This window comes from Rissa tridactyla, chromosome 3 (assembly GCF_028500815.1).
Source record: "Rissa tridactyla isolate bRisTri1 chromosome 3, bRisTri1.patW.cur.20221130, whole genome shotgun sequence".
Taxonomy (NCBI): Eukaryota; Metazoa; Chordata; class Aves; order Charadriiformes; family Laridae; genus Rissa; species Rissa tridactyla.
In genome coordinates, this window is record NC_071468.1 from 75,641,350 (window position 1) to 75,653,391 (window position 12,042).

The following is a 12,042-nucleotide window of genomic DNA, read 5'->3' on the forward strand; positions in this document are numbered from 1 at the left end:
TAACACCTTCAGTGTGTTGCAGCAATAGTCCACAAAAGGAGAGCTAAATGCATGACTACGTGCGTGCTCTCAGTGCCGTGGAACGCTGCAGTTTACAGCAGGCCTTTAGCTTCATTACTGCTCTTCAGCCCTTATTTAAAACACAGCATGTCAAAGGACAGCTGGCATTTGGAAAGCCAGCAATTGTTAGGAGAAATAACATTGACTCCTACAACTTGTATGCAGTATGGAACAATAAAACAATCAAAGACGCTGAGAGCCACGGGGTGTTGGCAACCAGGAAGGCTCAAAAACATCCCATCTGCTAAAGTTTGAACTTCTTTTTTTCTTTCACAGAGCACATAAGTACGACTTTGGTGAGGGCTCTCTTTTTTTAAAACTGCCTTAACCTTACTGAGGTAACAGTGGACCCTGTTGGCTTAAAATTTGTCAGCCCTTATTCTTTAGAGCAGTCGTACGAGAATGCCCTGCTCTGACACAGAGCACTTCATGCCTGCTCAGCGCAGGCTCTTTCCAAGGTCCTCCTCAGCTTTATTATTTGTTATAGAATGACCCAAACGCAGCTTTACAAAAAAGCACGTGTGTTTGATAGTCTGAAAAGTAAATTAGCCCAGAAGTTGATACTCCTGTTACATCACCCGCATTATTTAATTAGCTTTCCACGAAGGTGGTGCCAGTGTGGTGTGTTGATACAGGACATGCTTTGTGGTGCTCGTGAGAAAACAACTGAAAAACCCCATTGCAGCTATACTCAGATTTTCCTTTAGCAGGCTGTTGCATAAAGAGTTGCAGCCATTTAAGAGAACTGGGAGAAGGGTGTATGCAGTATTATCAACTCTTATAATTTTGATTGTGGTATTTGCTGTGCTTCTTACAACTCCAATTTCTAAAGGGAAGCCCAACAACCAAAACAGGCTGATACCTGCCGTGCCGGCAGCTTCCTGACAAGGCACAATAAAATTGTACTTCTTGTTACCTACTTGCGTGTGGGGAGAGGGGGGCATTTTCCATGTGATAAAATGAGAAACTAAGCTTCCAATTAAGAAAATAGCCTTCTAGTATATGGCGACAAGCCTGAAGTCATGACAGAAATCCATCTTAAAAGGTCAACAAAGTGAAGACAAAAGGAGTGGGATACCTAAACATCCCTAAACATTTAGGGTCACTTGGAGTGCCCTACGCCATTGAGCTCAGTCTCCAGGTTGAGCAAGTCCCCTGAAATGCTGTGGCGTATCTGCCAACTCAATATGGCCGTCTCCGGCATTTTAAGATATCTGAAGTGTTTTAACGGTGTGAACCAGTCTGTCTCAAACAGCTTCTGAGCCCCTTAGCCAATTTCTACCACATTTAATAGGTAGAAGCTCAAAGATCTTCAGTGCCTATGAGTTCCATGGAAATAATTACCTGAGCAGAGAGCTAGCCCCCAACCTGCACGCTGCGGAGGGAGAGGCTGGGGCGGGGGGCTTCAGGCCTGCGGAGGTCCCTTCCCAGAGGTGGGCAGCTGGCCAGCCGGCACTCATGGGAGTCAGAGCTGGCCACCCTGCCCCTGGGCAGGGCTGGCCTGGGTAAGGCTGGAGTAGAGAAATCTGTAGGGAATGAGGCTGTGTCAGTTTTGCTGCTTGCAAAGCAGCATATTAGGGAGCGCAGTTAAGCGTTCAAAATGATTAGCAAGGCTGGGTAGTAAATTCCTTTCATCATGTTGGCTGTCATCCTAAAATATGTGCTCTAGATTTACCACAGATTTGCTTGGTTTGGGCCAGGGAATTTCATTAAGTAACTCCTGCATCATGTGCTACACAAGGTTGCATTAAATGGTCCAGTGATCATTTCTATTCTTCTGTTTCACTGATCCTTTTCTGAAAAATAATGCTAGCAGCGTGAGGAAGAAAAACTAAGCATTGGTGTTTAGGAAGTACAAAGAGCCCAATCTATTTAACTGCTAGGGCTTATTTTTTTTTAATTGAATAACAGTTCCCAGGATTCATTGATCTTTACATTAGTTAGAGCATCCTACAAGGACAGAAAGCATGATGGGGAGCGTGTGAGTAATGAGCTAGCAGCCTAGTGAATCATTTCCCCTAAAGCTTTGTATTTGTAGAGAGACAGATGGTGGGAGCTGTGAAGAGGGAGAGGGAGGAGAAAAGCCGTTTTTTTGCAAACAACAAAAGTAGGGATAGAGGACAGGGAGAAAAGAAATAATCAGCAGGTACGGGAGAAGAGGCTGAAAATGCACAGGCTAACTAACACATTAATGTTAAAATAGATTAGAATTATGGGAAAGTATAGGAAGGAAATTACAGAAAACGAGAGCTTTGTGGCCAAGAGGGGAAAAATTTACCAAGAGCAGCCTTAAAAATATATTTGTAGATGAACTCTTGAGTCAGTTATTAACTTTATGTGTACATAATGGGGAAGCAGCTGAAAGTATGCAAGTCTCCCTCCCGCAGGCTGGCAGCGCTGCCCAGCTGGAGCTGCCAAGCTGCAGGTACCCACGGAGGCAAAAGGCATCGCTTGAACGGCAACAGTAGCGCCGGGGGTTCCTCTCACAGCACCCTCTGCATTCGCAAGGATTGTGTGGGAGAGGAAATACACCGTCCCCGACGTGGAAAATAAGCAGCAAAGCAAGAGCGCTACATAATTAACACTGGGATGGGTGCAGCGTTAAGAGAGACAGAGATCACTGAAAACCAGCCCGCTTTGCGGGCTTGCCAAAACTCAGATGACATTAAAGCATGTAAAGATTTTTTAATGCAAGACACCTGTGTGACAAAATATGGTCCTAACGTTTTTATTCCACAGTTAATCTAGATTGGCCTCTCCAGCAAGGGAAGTGTACGGTGGTTCTGGTACAAAGTTAATTCAATAAAGCCTTGCATACAAGACATGAAATGCTGCCCTAAGAGCTCATTTTCTCCTGGTAGGCTCTTAACTGCCATCATTTGGTACCATTTAACAAAATAAAGCAGCAGACGTCCCCGCAGCCTCTCTGGGACAAACAGCAAGTCAGATAACGAAGCTGGCTCGTTAGAGCAGCCCCACTGAAGGGCGCCTTGCTGGGAGCATGCCCTTCCCTCGTCTCCAGCCGGTGACCGGGCTGCAGGTACCAGAGACCCGGCCGTCTTAATAACAGCATCAGTCTGGGCAGCAAACTTGGGCAGTGTGGTCAGGGGAGCTCCACCATGAGACGTACTGATGGAGGAAAAGGAGCAATTGCCACCATTTATCACACTCGTTGTCAGATTGGAGGTTGTCAGCTTGGAGGCGCTGGTAAAGCTGGGGGGATACCTGGTCTTAAAAGGCAAGGGAGAGGGAGAAGGGGGAGCTGCGTGGCCTCACAGTGCAAAACGCCTGCCGTGGTAACAAAGGAAAACACCTCTCAGAGAGTTTCCTTGCCCTCAGCGTGCAGAACAGGTGCACGTTATCTCGCAAAGCAAACATCTCTCTTGTTACGCTTGGGCTTTAATTTAACAGGTTCCCCCATGCCCACACCTGCGGGAGTCCGCCACTGTTTATTTTTCATGGAATTTCACGGAATTTTCCAGAGTTGGAAGGGACCTCTAGTGATCATCTAGTCCAACTCCCCTGCTAAAGCAGGATTCCCTAGAGCACATTACTCAGGACTGCATCCAGGCGGGTCTTGAAAATCTCCAGAGAAGGGGACTCCACAGCCTCCCTGGGCAGCCTGTTCCAGTGCTCTGTCACCCTCACCGTAAAGAAGATTTGAAGTTTAATGCGTGTTTGGGAAACAGATCCTGCCTGGAAGGTCACGGCTTTCAGCAGTCTCCCCCTCCGCCACCCTTTATCACCACGTCGCCGCAGGAAAGCACTCCCTTAACACCAGGTTTGAGGTACCCATGGGCTGGTTCTGCCTTTTCTCCCTGGTCCGCGACACGGGCCTTCTGAAGTCCAAGGCTGGCGCGCAGCACATTGGTATTGCTAGAAATCTCCACCATGCCATTTCTGCTTGAGCTGTGCCAATAGCTGCTCACGCGGGTCCCCACAGCCAGCATGAACCGCGCTGGCACACAAACATCTCACAAAAGGCACTTGCAAAGCCCTCTCCAAGACACTAGGCCTTCAGACATGCGCCTCTCTCACCTTATCTAATGCTATTATAATTAGCAGAGGAAGAACGATATCTGTATCTGTGCAATATTTGTATTAAACCCGTTATTGCTAACAGTGAGAGGTGTTCTCTGGTCTGCAGGAGAAGCGCGTCTGGAGCGAGCAGAGGCATCCATCGCATGAGCTCTGAGCCATGGCCGCAGAGGGCCGCTGGATGCTGTTGCCCATGCAGGCAAAGCCAAACCAGGCCCCGAGACGCTGGCCCGCAGGAGGAGGCAGCAGAGTAGCAGCCTCTCCCAACACTGGCTCCAAATTCAGCCAGGAATAAGCTGGACGAGCTCAGCCCCACTCCAGCCTTCACAGGCTCAGAGCCCTGCCTCAGCCTCATCACCGAGCCGTGCACGGACCACCAGCTGTGTGTCCCTGTCTGCGGCCAAGACCACTTGTAAACAAACAAAAAAACCATCTAAAACTAAGTTTCCCAGCCTGACCAGATCTGCCAGCAAGGCTACATTTCAAGGGCTCGCTGGTGCAGATGGGACCAGACAAATACAAATGCACGTATCCTCCATCAGGGCTCTGGGCACTGCACGCCGTTGTGCAGATCCGTGCAAACTGGAAGAAAGGCCACCAAAAGCAAAAAGAGGGTTGGTTGTTTTTTTTTTTAACACCTGTTCTTCACTGAAAGGTATCAGGGACTTCTCCATTTTCCAGAGGAGGAGAGGGCGAGTGCCTGCCTGCCCACCTAACCCTCGGTCAGGGGAGCTTCGCAGCAACTTCTGCAGCCCCCAAGCCTGTGAGGCTAATGAAATCCAGGGAATGTCAGGCAAAACATGGATGCACCCAGTGGGTGTAAATCCCTGCAGGACTGGCTGTTGTGGAAGAGGGAAAGGGGTGGTCCAAATCCTGCCAGGGAACAGGCGACTCCCCAGCACCTAGTTTGCAGGTTGGGCAGATGAAGTCCTCTCTGTTGTATCGTACCAGTCTTCCAAGGGAGGGGAAATGCATGCTGTGGGAAAGCCCCAGAGAACCACAAAAATGTGGGGTTTCTGGGGCTGCAGAAAAAGGTACTGTAATGGCAGACCCTGGACAAAAATCAATGATTAAAACAGTTAATTATTAAAACTGATTTTAAAAAATCATGACCAGCACCACCTGCAGTGAGCTCATTCTGGCTGCATTTCATTCTTCGGATTTTCCACTTTTTTTCTAAAAGAGTGTATTCTGGAAATACTGTCTTGGAGGCTTTCTTCAAAGCTACCTTCCTTTACTTGGGCTCGCAGTCCTTACAACATGTCTGTTCTGTTCTTCATCAGCTACCTCCAGTGAAAATCTGCTAAATGGGATGCTTTGTGACTGGCACGTTTGGCATTGCAACGCTCTCTTGCTTAGGATTTCCAGCAAGCAGCAGGTGCTGCAGTCTGCTGTTAAAAAGCCTGCAGTCTTCAAAGGAAGCAATTTAGTGAGAAAGGCTTCTAAACAGATAACACTACCGGGGATTGAGTTGAACAGCCCAGGAGCAGCGAGTGCATTAAAGGGTCTTTCATCCCTAGGCTGGGAGAGAGAATTGAGCCCGGCTTGGCACTGAGTAAACCCAGTCAGGTTAGTATCTGGTAGCATCCCTTCAGTTCTCGGTGGGAGTTGTGTGCATGTCACTCGCGAGTGCGAATGCACGCAGCCAGATGCACACAACACCCGTCACAGTCTCCCTCCCAAGTCTTCCCTCCACGCAGGTCGTGCAGAGACACTGAGATCCAGCCTCAGCAGCGATACAGGCACTAGCGGTTCCTGAATGACAAATTAACAGCACGCAGCGGACAACTGGCCATTTCTCTTTACGGCAGACTAAAGTTATCCCTACCAACAATGATTCCAGATGCTCGGTGCTGGCTTTCCCCACGTACAGAGCAGTGGGTCAGGCACTGAAAAATCATTTGGAAAAGAGAAGTTTTATTCTCCACTTTACTACTGCATTGCTGCAGACAGCAGAAAGTTATCAACTCGCTCTGCTCCAGTCTCCTTACCTAAAAAGCTGAGACAATAGTAAACCGGCCACTTAGATAAAGTTATTGGAAACAGACTGATTAAAGCGCTACGTGCATACAAACAATATTTATTATTATGGGTCCATTCTTCTCCCCACCTCACAAGAGAGACACATTTTTCTTGAAGCACTGGCTGCGTAGAAGCTGAAACAGCAGAAAGCCTGACAGTAAGACTGTCCCAAAAGAGAGATGAAGAGGGGCTCTTTAAATAGGCACAACAGAAACCAAGAAGACAGACAGGGAGTATGACAAAAAAATGAGAAAGAGGAAGGGAACTATACTCTGATCAAATTGAAGGAAGTAGCAAAACTAACTAGCTAGCATAGATTCATTTTTTTTGGCTAGATGTTTATTTTAAAAGATGTAAAATAATTTGCATTTGCTGTTTTTAAAATGGAAAGGATAATGACAGCAAAACAGTCTTTTCCTCCAGGCTTTTGTGTCCTGTTTGAACTTTTTAGTTGGAAACCAACCTACTAAAGCAGCGCAGTCCCTCCTGGGGACACAGCCATACTGATGCCAATTTGGTACACCGGTATACCAGCAGTCAAGAGACTGACGCCTGCATCAAGACAAGACAGCCAGGTACAAAGTATATGGAAAACAAAGATAAAGCATCATCATGTAACTTTTCCTGCAACACAACAAATGCAAACTGCACATCTCAAGCCCTCACGCCTGTTGATTGATGCAGTGCAGACTCCTCAGTCACTCCAGGCTGAAGCTAATTACTCCCAGGAGTAATTAACAGGTTGAATTTTAAAGCTCTGGGCTGGCTGGACTTCAGCATTGGAGAGACAGGTTTCACCATTTCCTCAAGGCAGTACCCAGACAATGGCATGAATTTTATGACGTGCTTCACTGGAGCTACGCAAGGGAGAGAGCATCATCCCCATCAAACCAGCTTGGGGGTTTTGTTTCTGTTGCCAGTATTTCTGAGTCCTGCACACTTCCCTGTTTTTAATGACTTACAGAGTAGCTTGTCTTGAACTGCCCAGTGCTTCTTGTCCCAATGGCAGTGTCCAGTACAAAAAAAGGTTCATCTGGAGACCCACATCAGGCTCAGCCTGTGTCCCTACACAAAATCAATATTCGGACTGGTATGACCCTGTGCTGCCTTCACATGAGCTTGTGAGGTGAAAGAAGAGGAGCAGCCGAGCAGCACTATGGTATGGAGACAGGATAGTGCTCGGCAAAATCATCCAGGGCATTTCTACACTAAGGTTGATCCTAGCCTACATCTGTGGTGGTACCCAAACTGGTCTTTAGCAGATAGCAAGAAGGCAAGCCTTTAGGAGCTACTGCCTGTGAAATGGCATCAGTGAGAAAATTCAGTGAGTGTCAGAAAATCTGATGCCACGTTGCTTGTGACAGAACTCAGTCAAATGAATGACTTCAAGGAAGCAGAGCAGCCCTTGACCTACCCACTCCCCTGAACCAAACAGTTCCTAGGTACATCACAGGGAAACACATTTTATCCTACCAGATAGATGTACAGTGTACAAACACAGGTTGCAAACAGCATGTCTGCGAGCTCCTGGCTTGTCAGACAAACCCCTGACAGTATCTCAAACCCTAGTGCACTCAGGGATTTAGCAGGCTTTCAAGCCATTTTGCATCAGCCCAGATATCAGCTCTGCTACTACTATGCAGTATATGTACTATTGCCCAGCTAAACGCATGGTTTCAGTTCTGATTGCTCTTTCTTCTCACATGCTTCCATTAGTTAACCTCTAATCAAAAGAAGCAAGTAATTTCTCCTGTGTCGTCTGCATTTTACAACACTAGAGTCAGCTACGTAGGTACCTGCTCTGTGCCTAATGCTGAAAACCAGAAGGCTGCTCTTGCGAAGAGCTTACAGTCTGACTCTATCTGGGATTTGAGTGGCTAACTAAAATCCTTTGCAAATTATCTGTCGCTTCTTTGTAAGCCCCGCTTCCTTTCTTTACGTCTGAGTTTGGACTGGGGATAATGAACTTCCTGTATCATAGACCAGGATACAAGGAAACTCATTGTACGCTCACCAAGGAAGAGCGTATCAGTAAGTAGCTTATAAGGCAGCTATGAAGGGTCTTGTTAGAATGACTTATTCTCCGAGTTTCGGTGGTTTGATTAAGTGGATCATGTGATAAACACTTATAATGAACTTCTTCAGATGCTGCCAGGGGAAACCCAGCAGATAAAATGCTGAATCCCACGGCATTGCTCTCTGCATAACAAACTGATTACAAAGACGGAAAAATCATGCAATTCACTGGCTGCTTCTCCTACTCAGGACAGTACAACAGCGTTATACAATTTTCTCTCTGCTGCCCCAAATTAAAATACCCTTGCTACTAAATCCAGTTCAAACTAGTGCAATTTTCCTCCTACAACTCACCAGGCAGCTTCCAGCTAAAAATGTAACCACTTGTGAGCAAGTCTAGTCATGCTTTTGAGGAACTTCTTATTAAAGAAAACAAAATAAAACAAACCAAAAAAAATGCAACCAAACAAAAACTGAGCATAAACTCACAAGTGGCACATGCTAGTTTGATTTGTTTGAAAAATAAAAATCTAAGTCAACCTGAATCCCCACAGGGTAAACCTCATCTCATTGTTAACAGCGAGAGAGGTCTAAGAGCAGGCCGTGTTCAAGAGCGTATCTTGCAGCTCTGGCCAACACCTGTATGACCAATGACCAGGGTAAGATACCAGCATCTGCTGTGCTCTCTCCTCACCTGCAGTTAGCGGCTTGTTGCTTCTGCTTCTCAGCAGCACAGACTCTTGTCTTTATCCCACTTTCCCAAGTTGTCTCCACATAACAAGTTACATTGCCTCCCCGAGCATCCCAGCTCAGGGACGAAGCTCATGGGATGTACTTGCTCCTGCTCTGTCAGTTGGCATACATTATGGCACTGCTTTTCCAAGGTCACTGCTGTATCCCTGACTCAGGCATCAGCTGTAGCGTGTGTGATGGATGTGGTGCCTTTAAGAAAGCCTTCTTCAGGTCCTGGGACTGAGACGAGGGAAAGACCCCAGTAGCCTCTGTTCCCTGAGTAGCAATACCCACATGCTCCTGCTACCACGGGCAATAGCTGTTTGCAGCAGGACACGCATGTTGGGCTGGTCCAATACCTGATTAAAATATCTGTAAAGGCTCTGCTATGCAGAAAAGGGCTAGGAGCTCTGCTGGCACTTTCAGGTGGCAGCGTAGATGGGGCAACCATTTCAGCTGGGTATGGCACTGCTGTCAGTGAGCATGGGGAGAGGTATACAAGTGCTGGGCTCTGAGTGAGGTAACGGGTTCTACTTGGGATCCTTAATTCAGCCAAGGGGCAGTGAGGGCATGGATAATGCCGTTCCTTTTACCTACTTACTGACACCAGGTTTCCCCCCGTCCAGATTCCAGACCTTACAAAGTTGTAGCAGAGATGGCAGAAGCTGCAAAGCCAGCCCCTGGTAATGCCTGTTCTCAGGCTACCTCACTCCATATCATCTCAGTGAGTAATCAGCTCTTTAGGGTCACTGGGTGAATCACCTTAAAGGGAATTGCTTTGGGAGTTCAGGTGTCAGGAGAAACAAGAGGGTAAAGGGTGGTAAACAGCACGTCACCTCAGCAGCTCTTGTCCTGTACATCACCAGTAGGTCTGACATCTGTCAATGACGCGTGGTGGAATCAAACTGGCAGTGCTCATTCCTCTACCACACTTACAGCCCTTGCATTTCGCTCTCACTCTGCAGCCGTACTGCACAAGACAAGAGTGCCCAGCCTGGCACAGAAGAAGTGCGATCGCTTGTATACCATCGCTAGAGAGCCTGTATGGCCACAGGGCTGCTTTTGCACAGCACTTAGGAGAATGATCTTGGTTATGGCTGGCACCTCAACTGTGCTCTCCAGTCCAACTGCTTCTCATCCACACGAATGCTCCACATCGCCTGTCTGTTGTACTGAGCAGCGTTATACCACCTCACTGGCTACCAACCTATTAAACCACTAGACACGCACAGATACGCAGACAACCTTCGCAAGTGAGGTCCTGTGCTTGCAGCTTACACTGACAGTAGAGCTGGCCCAGAGGCACGCATAGGAGCATCCTTGAAGTACAATACTGACCTACTAACATGCTATGTGGGATGACAGACTCATCACACCTCGTGCAGCTGTTACAGAGAGACCTAGCGATGAAACATTTGCCAGACGAAGAACACATATATGAATATCGAACTGACTTGTCAAATGAATCAGAGCATCGGGGAGGGGGGGACGATGCCTTTCTCCCTGGCTTGACCCATCAGAATACTGATCCGTCAGTTCTGTTTTGAGGAACGGTCCAGCCATTATGGCATCTCACAGAAGTCCTAGGGGATGGTAAAAACTGTGTTTTTTTCAAGCAGCCAACCTGCAAATACAACTGCAGTTTAAGATGCACATCAAGCTTTGTATATCAGCATTCCTATGCACCGTTACTAGCCATTAAGTTTCCCCAGATCACGTTATTTTTCAATTAATGGGATTGCACAGGTGTAATCGAAGGGATAATATGATATCAGCTCTCATCAGCTGTGATGGCATGTGAGAAAGAAGGCCTTATCTTGATCTATTTTATAGCCAGATGGAATTCATGCATCTAATAGTGAGAAAAAATGTATCTTTAAAACATACTTTCTATGCAATCAGTAAGAATCAATAACAATAACAATACTGCTATTAGACTCAAGTCATCAGAGAACAATGGAAGTTTAGTTCTGCAAACCAAGTGAAAATTTGCTCTTTAAATAATTTTGTTTCCACTTAACTGGGAAGACTCCTGGAAATGCTGTCTCATCGTCCTTAATCACATTTTGGTATTTTGAACTGAACATACTCCCCCAAAGCACTCCCTTTAATTCTACTTGCAAGTCTGGTGTATATCAGGTTAGTATGGATGTTGGATGTGAAAGGATTTTTCTCTCCCACTTCACACTTACAAAAATTCAGGTAAAAATCATTTAATTCTAGGAAGCAACTAAAAAGAAAAAAAGCCAGTATGATTTTTATGTTAAATCTGTGTGTCCCAAGCTCTGTGTGCCTGGTTTTAAGAAACTGAACCTCTCTAATTCCCCAAGAACTAAAGGAGACTTTTGAAAACATGAGGTGTACTGAGGTTAGGTATTCCAAATAGAAAATGATGCTACGGTACTTCATTTTTTCACTCATCTAGCACCACATAATCCTATTACAAAGGTCTATTGTGAGACTTTAATATTTAAATATTTAGCAGCCGAAGAGCATCAGTGAGCATTAAGTAACATTTCTTTGTGACTTAGTAAACTTTACCATGTCTCTCCCTTCTACATGACAAAACAGAAAAAGGTGTTTGTGGTTTAAACCATCGATGCTAACCTATCCATGATCTGGTCTGAAATTTTGAATTAGATCAATTTGGAGTACCATTTGGTAACTGCTTTTTTCCTGCTCCCATACTTATCCATATTAAATATCTTCCATAGATTTCTTGTGTAGGCCTGTCCCCAGGGACTGAAAACCTGGTGTACACAACTCATAAATAAAGCTAGTGAGACATGAGCAAGAAAAAGCATAGCATACTTCTGGGAATCACTCCAGGAAAATAAATATGCAAGATGGCACATCACCCTACACAAAGCTGGCAAAGGTAAAATAACATTTGGGTTTGATCATCACGGAAAATAAAATAATTCTGTGTTCAGATGTACATGCTGGTCTTCCACTGAAACAAAAGGGCAAAGGTAAGACTGAAGTTTGACTCACAAGAAAACTGACCTGTGGGTAACAGTTGTAGCTTATTTGAATGAATTGGGGGATCAAGTCTGAATTTGATCCCTGGCTTTCAGAAGGACTGTGAATTCTCTAGAAACGACCACCATAATTTGTTTCCTATCTCTGTGTTTCACGGCTCTTTCTATGGCATATGCTTGCTTTTAAGAGCCT

General features: G+C 46.0%; 1 long non-coding RNA gene across 3 annotated transcripts in view; it reads right to left on the reverse strand.

The window, feature by feature from the left end:
* LOC128907921 (uncharacterized) overlaps positions 1-12,042 on the reverse strand; it is a 39,526-nt gene that overhangs the window by 471 nt on the left and 27,013 nt on the right. The window lies entirely within an intron of this gene.